The following is a 9,229-nucleotide window of genomic DNA, read 5'->3' as shown; positions in this document are numbered from 1 at the left end:
TTTTATAATCTTCATTCAACTACTATTTTCTAAGTCAAATTTACCACATATGTTCAAATTATTTCAATTTATATAAATGAACAATTTCCTTAGAATTTCAATATGCTTCTAGCATTCTAAATCCTTCAAGGATTGTAATATTAACTTTACTATATAGTGATTTATAAAAGGTTACAACAACAACAATTAGAAGAAAATTAAAATTTTTATGAAATGTCAATTTAATAATATATTTAAAGGTTATTCATCATAAATTAATATTATATATTTTCATAATCAATGCCAGGGTTTAGCAAAAGTTTCATATTTTTATTCCGCTTTTGCATAACTACTTCATTTGTACCCTCACTGGCTTTATACATTTAGATATTTTGACTACTAGTCCAAAAACTCCATAAATTTAATTGTACTTGAGTTGCGTCTTTCTACTTTGTCCAATTTATTCCATATCTATATTTCTCAATAGATTATTCAAGATCCTCCTTTTATTTCATTATTTGAACAATAATATTGCATACAAAACCATTGTCAACCAGTTTTATTATTGGTTTGAAATTTTCTTGAATTGACATAACTTATCATCGAGATCTCTTATTTTAACTATTTTAATATTCAGTTTCAGGTAACTGAATCTCTTTTGGAGTTTTATTTATTAGTTATGTCTTAGGTCTCTTTTGGAGCACCCACCTTTACTATATGACCATATAGATTTATTATTTTCTTTTATGAGAATTTTCATATTTGGAACTTGTAATGAGTTATCTTTGTTGAACTTATGGTTCAAACTACTCTCCTCCCAATTTCATTTCAAGTTATTATTTCTGTCCCCTTAATATAGGAAAAACTATCGAATCAAAATAGTAATCACAAATCATGTCATAATTGAATCTCCAAAACATTTAAAACATATAATAATATAAGGAGACTCGTAATTAATATACATTCCCAACTTTCTTTGAGGACTCGCTCATCTTTGTGTGTTGTAGTAGAGCAATTGGAATATATACGTGCATACAAAAGTTCAAAGATGGGAAATATTTAGCTCTTAACAAAAAAACCAATTGTAATGAGGAGTATTTATAACTTACTGGCTTGATGCGTACAACACATAAATCAACATAATCTCATATTGAAATATAAAGTTTAGTTCTCATAAGTAATGGTTTAGATATTAACCAAATGCGTTCAATCAATAATTTATGTAAACCATTATGCGCATAAATAACAAGCTCTTATGAAAGTTTTTCAAACCCAGTCAATAAAAACTGACATATAAGCTCATCAACTTTAGCAATATGAATTGTCTTAATTGTATAACCTGAAATTAATTATTTAAATAAGCAATCTTGCAAACGATAGGTTGCATGTTAATAACACATATGTGATTATTTTGTAGATGCATCTACCAGGAATCATATAATATCAAAATCATACACATGGTGGATGAATGAGCCCATATTCATTTCAGAAATGCAAGACATTAAATCTCTAATTTAGCTAGTAAGTTTCTAATAATCAATTTTCATTGAGAACAAGGAACAAATGAGAATTCTTTAAATTAAAGAATCTTCTGGTTCTTTAATGAATGTCTATATAACTTCTCAATTAATTTTCACATCATATATGATCCAGGATGATCTAATTGGTCACGCCAAGTAGTAAATGCATTTGTATCAGTAAACTTCCTATTTACTTTAATATACATTTCAATTGTACCAATAATGTCAATATAAATTGTGACAAATTGATAATCTTACTATCATTCCTTTTACTTTGTATCCACATATAAGTATTAATGTAACATTTACTACTAGAAATGTCTAAATCAATGTGAAGTCTATAATGTCACTAAGTCAACAAAATCAATATAAATTTCGAACAATTATATGCAATATTCGCTTCAAGAAATATGCCAAAATCTTTTTTCTACATTGAGTCTTGACGATTTTATCAGAATTAAGTAAATTAAACTCCAATAGTAGACTTTGAATCCAACAAAAATCTATTAATGGCAAACTTTGAGAGTGAATCTTATTTTCTAGGTGTACAACAGATCCATAACCAATGACTTTTCATTCATAACTTTTCTCTCTTGCAAGTTATCATCGGTAATATTTTTCCATGTAATTTTAATTGAGAACTTATTCTAAATACTGTAGAGTTATACTCACAGTTTAAAAAAAACTTGCAACTTCAGGTGCATCCAACCATAACGAGCTTTAGATAGAATTACCATATTCTATTGCTCATAAGTAGATATTTCATAGCCAAATATTTTGCTTTCAACCTCTTAATGGGGATGATGACAAAAAAAAATAAATCACAAAGATAGTCACAATCAATTCAATTTAATAACAAGAGTAATCAATAACTCAATCTTCCCTTTTTTATCCTTTCAAAATAGATATTATAGCAATAGTGATTTGTATTAAATATAATATTTTCTTAGTGATTCGTATTAAATATAATATTTTCTTCATTCACAATCTCAATATAATATACATTATAATGAATATTTTTAAAATTAATGCATTAACCATCACAATTTCGTGCTTTTTAGATATTGATATATTAGTTTTTTTAGAGCATTCAACTAATTTTGTACTATCAAATATTGTATTAATTTTGTTTGTTTCAGTACCAAATAAGATAAATATTTTCTACTTGTAATGATAGAATTCATTACTATATTCTTGTACCTTCCCTCAAAGAATATCAACAGAAACAAAATATTTGGGCATACGCCACATATGTGGCCAATAATCTTTCATATCATATGGATAACATAAGTTATCTTTACTCTTTGAAGAGTTATCTTGAGAACTCTCATTGTTCTCTTATTTATTACTATGTTCTTACTTTTAGTGATCCATGGTTATATCTTTTATTTTCTTTATGTTTGCATTGATTTCTGGAAATGCAACAAATCTAGTAGGACATACTTCTAAACGCCTCCATTGATTCATTTTTCAGAATCACCATCACAAACATACGTGGATTTCAAATTAAAATCTATCTATTCATGTTGTCATGATTAGTCTCCGATTATAATAAACATGATATAATAAATCATAGTGAAATATACCTGAAGATATTTAACATCATCGTCATCACCCACATAAGAATTATATAAATTTTTTTAGATAATGATTACCCATCTTGCATAGGCCTCAATTTTGAAGATTGAAATTACAATAGCTCTAGAAGGTAATCGATAACAACTTGAGCAGCAAATTTGGAGCGACCGTATTAGAAAATAAAAGAGAATCGTGCTCATAACATGTTATAAAATAAAAGACAGAGAATAAAGAACAAAGAGAATGAGAGAGTAAAGAGATGGCATATTTTATTGATTAATTGGAATATTTACAATGTTTCTTCAAAGTTTATATTTATAAACATAAGAAATATAAATGAAACAGAACTTTACTTCTAATTACTATGAGAGATTTAAGTATATCAAAGCTTATATTGATCTTGTTGGACATTCATAACCGTCTTTATTTAATAGACATTATGATTGTTTATTGGTTTAAGTTATGCCTTCAATTAGAAGGCATTATGTATTTTAATGAAAGACATTTATCTAAGTTTTGAATGCAAAATGGAATTGTTTTTGTTTTTACTGAAAGACATTATGATGCTATTAATTTAATTAATGCTACATTAAATTTGGTCTTTAATTGAGATACATTCATGAATGCAAAATGTATTTGTTTGTCATAAAGAAGCATTGATGTCGTGCGTTTGTTTTTGATGAACAACTTTATGGTTATGCTATACAGATCATAGACCATTTAAACCGTGTTGTTGAAAGTATAGAAATATCGATATGTATAAAATAAAATAAAATTTTAAATGCTATTGATTGAAAGTAAAATTTTTATCTTTATTTATAAATAATATTTGTTTTGCATAGAAATTGGTTTTTTATCCAGATAATACAAAAAAAAAAATTAAATACCAAAATGATATCTCAATCTGATTAATTACGAAAATGATATGAACGCTATAATGTTTAGGTGTGAAGGGAGATGGTGTGAGGGCACCACCATTTTTTCTCACCCAATCATACAACCATCATTAGCCCATGATTTGATTGAAAAAAATATATTTAAATGGTGGAGGGAGGAGTGGCGACACTTGTATTTCCACCAACACACGAGTGAAAATCAGGTTAAAATACAGGTTAGAGAAGTGGAGGGAATGCGTTAGGCGGCACCCAAGTGGAGGGCATCTGATAGGCACCCAAGTAAAGGGTAAGTGCTAGGCGGTAACGAAGCCCAGAGCGGAGGGGCACTTCAGGTAGCACTGAGCCCTATTTAAACAATGTTTTCTTAAACAATTTAGCAGATAAGAAGAGTAGAGGACAATAAATTATGTAGATGAAAAGAAAACAAAAAAGAATTCGTAAGGTTCGTACATATAAGTTGTATTTTTTTTTGCAATAGATTTTTTTTCCAAATAATTTATTGCAAAATTTAATTATTTTTATAGATTTAGTATTGAAGATGGATAATCAGTTCTTCATATGCATTTATTTCAATGAAGTAATTTTAACAATAACAATTGGATTTATATTTGAATGTCGTCACAAATAGTAACGAGATTTAATAGAAATGTGTTAGTTGATGATATGAAAGAAAGAATCAGTACAAAAATTGTTAGATATTGTGAGAGAAGGATCACAAAACTATTCTACAAAATTCCAATTTTTAAAAGCCCCATCAAATTCATCGAGATGGAACTTGTAAACGATAAAGACATGGAGACAATGATCACACTTCATTGCCGGAATCAAAGTGGCCACACTAAATTGATTCAGTTGTTTGCTGAGTTAGCTAATGTGGAGTCAGCTGAAGATTTCATTCCATTAAGTGCAGAACATGGTGTCCAAGATCTGTGTACGAAGGTTCCGAGAGCATCCGTTGATAAGCGATTAACTGTACGCGACATCAATTTTAATGCTCCACCTACGTATGAGAATCTTGACTTGGGTCCTTATTTACAAATACATGCGGTGGTGATTCAGACCGATGCAGATAGTGATAATGGATATGATAATAATGGTCCTAATTACGAGGTTGAAAATTATAGTGATCCTGATTTAGATGAGGTCCCGGAAGATATCGATGACAAATACGTGAATGATGATAGAAATGTTAACGCGTCTTCAGTCGGGAACCTGAGTTGAGGTATTGTGATACATAATGATCCTAGGGCATACATGTAGATTATAGATCCTAATGCAATACATGTATCCAAGTTTTCAAAGTACCTTAAAATACTACCTACGCAACGATTGACCACAGATCTCGAACGTAAGGAGTTGTTCGTGGGTAAAAAATTCACGACTAAGAAAGACTACGTATTTGTTATTAAACGGTATATCATGAATGTGTCAGTTGATTACAAAGTTGCCATGTCTAAGTCGACATTGTATATTGGAGAGTGTTGGAGGTCCACATAAGGGTGCAATTGGCGGGTACGAGTCACATTTATCTAGAAGTCACAAATGTGGGAAATCCGAAAATTTGTTAGGCCTCACACATGTACTTTCACACGTATTACGCAAGATTACCGCAAACTTGATGTCAAAATCATTTGCAACTATATCATGCCAATGGTGAAAGCCATGGCAACCATTCCTATTTCGATATTGATTGCCGAAATGCAACAACGATTCCAATATCGTGTGTCATACCGGAACGCATGAATAGTTAAATAGATGGTCATGAAGCAGTTGTGCAGAGATTAGGATGCATTGTACAATGAACAACAGGGTTAGATAGCTGCTATGTGAGAGTACGTGATAATGATTATCATTGAGTTACAAATATGACCTTATTACGGTTGGGACGAGCAACTATAACCGGGAAGAAAAATTTTCCACAAGATGTTATAAACGTTCGATCTATGCATGTGGGTATTTTCGCACTGCTAGCCGCTTGTATAGGTCGATGGGACCTGAATATATGGAAAATATATCCATATTCTACATATTGTGATTACTAAATACGAGAACTGAAACATGCTCCTGATAGTGTTTGCCATTGTGGGTATTTTCGCACTGCTAGCCGCTTGTATAGGTTGATGGGACCTGACTATATGGAAAATATATCCATATTCTACATATTGTGATTACTAAATACGGGAACTGAAACATGCTCCTAATAGTGTTTGCCATTATGGAGTTGGAGAACATGGAGTTATGAAAATTCTTCTTGACAAACTTGGGGACATATGTTGTTAGGGACGTCAATATTTGCATCATAACTGTTAGATCGAAGAGACTAATTGTTGCAATTATGCGTTTCGGTATTCTGTGGAGATACGTTTACTATATCAAACACATTGCCTCCGACTTTCACCAAGAGTACAAGAATGTAGATTGGCGAAAACAATTTGTAAACATGGATATAATTTGGTTTCAACATATTTTTTAAATGTTCATAATATTTCCACAAATTAATTCGAAAAGGTAATATGTCTCTTCAGAATACATATATAGCATATGGGTTAGAACAACACCGTTTGAGGCACAGGTTGACCAGACTTGAGGGTGACATGTACAGTAGGATAAAGTCTCCTTTTCGAGAGTGGTTGGGTATCTTGGAGTCATATTAATAGGCTCAAAGTTTTGATGACGAGTCTTTATATGGTCATATAATCATTAACTTGGTAGAGGCGATTAAATCTGTCTTGAAGTGAACACGACATCTTCCAATTTCATTTGTTTTTTTAGCTACGTTCTATAGGTTGGTAACCTTGATGCCATGAATGAGGTTGAAACAAGTAAACCAGATGGAGGCAAGAAAAGTGTTTGTCAAGGAGGTTAGGAAGGCAATGAATGTGAACCATCAGAAATCGAGGTCGATGAATGTAGAAATATGTTTTCGACAGTTAGAAACTTTTTGAGTTATCAAGTCCATCGGTCGTCGACCTTATATCCGACTTAGGTTATATAGAGTTGATCTCTGAAACAAATAGTGCAATTACGAGGAGTTCCAAACACTTTGTTACCCTTGTATACACATCGTTGCAACTTGTGTTAATGCCTAGATCAATGTTGAACAATATATCTGATAAACTGTAATATATACATATTTTTACCCCATTCTTGGCATATTTATGGATGATTTTTCCTTGGTTTCATTGAATTCGATGCTCCTAATCCTTTAAATTCATGTTTTATACTTAGGCAAGCATTGGAAGGCAAAAAGAGCAAGAAATGGGACAAAAACGGACAAAATGGGCATAATTCAGCATGGCATACGGCCTAGGCACTTCCACACGCCCGTGTGTGACACACGAGTAAACCACACACTCGTGTGTCATGGCCGTGTCGATACAAAACCAAGTCAGAATTACACATGGCCTGAGCACCTTCACACGGGCGTGGCACACGGCCGTGTCCCTGTCGAGCCTAAGTCTAATTCTACTCGAAAAAGGCCAATTTTGGGCTAATTTGGGCATTCTAAAGTCTATTTAAAGACCCTAGAAAAGGATTAAAGGGGAGGCGCAGAGTTAACGGCAGAAAATACTCAAGGACAACCATCAGAATCACCTTAGAGGTAGGATCTACATCAAGACTAAAGATTTCCATCCAATTTCCTAAAAGTTCTTTGGGTTTATTTATGCTTTGTTGTTTTCCAAACTTTGAGATATTTTCCATTATTAATATGAACTAAACTCCTTAAATACCTAAGGGAGATAAAACCTAATATGGATCTTATTATTATTTGAGTTATATGATAAATACTTGTTCTTATTTTTAATTGTGAATTTAACCCTTGCTTTAATATTCCAGGATATTAATTCAGGTTTTTGGTGTGCTTATTCAGTGGAGCAAAAGTCCCTGTTTAAGAGTAGATCATTCATAATTAAGCGGATTTGCATGCAATCCTAGAGATAGGACGACATAAATCTGTCGGATTAGGGTCAAATCTAATAAGGGAATCTATAGATCGAGTTAATGCGACAATAAGGGTTTTAATTAGAAAGAGATTTCAATTAATCAACCTAGAGTCAGTTGTTTTTAGTCTTGAGAGAGATATTAACATAAATCAAAGATTTCTACGGTTTAAATCAAGTGAATAAATCATTTAACTCAGAGGTAATAAGTGAAGTTTAGGTGGATTCTTCCTTAGGTATTGTCTTCTCCATTGGTTTTCTAAAAAGTATTTTCAACTTTAATCTCTGTCATAACCTTAGTTAGTTAGATAGTTAATTTTAGTTTTAAAATATCTCTTCCATTCTTAGGCTAGACAATAAAAAGATAGTAATTACTAGTACTTTTAGTCCTCGTGGATACGATATTTCCGATCTCACCACAACTATAGTACTGTACGATAGGTGCGCTTGCCTTAGTCGAATTTTTAGTTAGTTTTATGACCATCAAGTTTTTGGCGCCGTTGCCGGGGACTAAGATATTAGGAATGCTTAATTTTTATTACTTTAGCCATTTTTAATTATTGCAATTTAATTTTGTTTTTTTTACTACTTTTCTTTTCTTTACATCCGGCAGGTTTTTATAGTTTATGACTAGAAGAAACTCGTCAAGACCTCTACTTTTTGATAGTGAAATTGAGAGCATAGCTTGAAGAAACCGAAGAGGAATAAGGTGAAGCCTACAATACATAGAAGAAGGGCGAAAGGACGATATTCATACTACGATCGATGAGATGGATGATAATCAGAATAATTCACTACCTCCTGTGGTTGCTGTAAATCCAATAGATCAAAATCCTGCTCCTCGTACTATGAATGATTATGCTAACCTATTTTAACAGGAACTAAATCGAGTATAGTTAGACCTACTGTCGCTGCATATAATTTTGAACTGGAACCTAACACGATCCAAATGATACAACAGTTTGTTCAGTTTGATGGTTTGCAGGACGAGGATCCAAACACCCATTTAGCAAATTTTCTAGAATTCTGCGGCACCTTTAAGATGAATGACGTTTCTGACGATGCCATCCGCCTTTGGTTGTTTCCCTTTTCATTAAGGAATAAAGCTAAAGAGTGGTTGAACTCGTTACCTCTAGGGTCAATCACCACTTGGGAACAAATGACCAAAAAAATTTTTGCTTAAATATTTTTTGCCGGCTGAAATGGCTAAATTATGGAATGATATCTCTTCTTTTGTGCAGAGAGATTTAGAAACACTTTATGATGCATGGGAGAGATAGAAAGATCTATTGAGAAAATGCCCTCATCATGGATT

General features: G+C 32.0%; 1 non-coding gene across 1 annotated transcript; it reads right to left on the bottom strand.

Moving 5' to 3' along the window:
* Positions 1-9,124: 9,124 nt before the first annotated feature.
* LOC128280000 (small nucleolar RNA R71) lies at positions 9,125-9,229 on the bottom strand. The gene has a single exon (XR_008270182.1). It is a non-coding gene; the product is annotated as a small nucleolar RNA R71 (small nucleolar RNA).

The sequence above is a fragment of the Gossypium arboreum genome, chromosome 8 (genome assembly GCF_025698485.1).
Source record: "Gossypium arboreum isolate Shixiya-1 chromosome 8, ASM2569848v2, whole genome shotgun sequence".
NCBI lineage: Eukaryota > Viridiplantae > Streptophyta > Magnoliopsida > Malvales > Malvaceae > Gossypium > Gossypium arboreum.
This window is presented reverse-complemented; position numbering and strand designations above follow the sequence as displayed.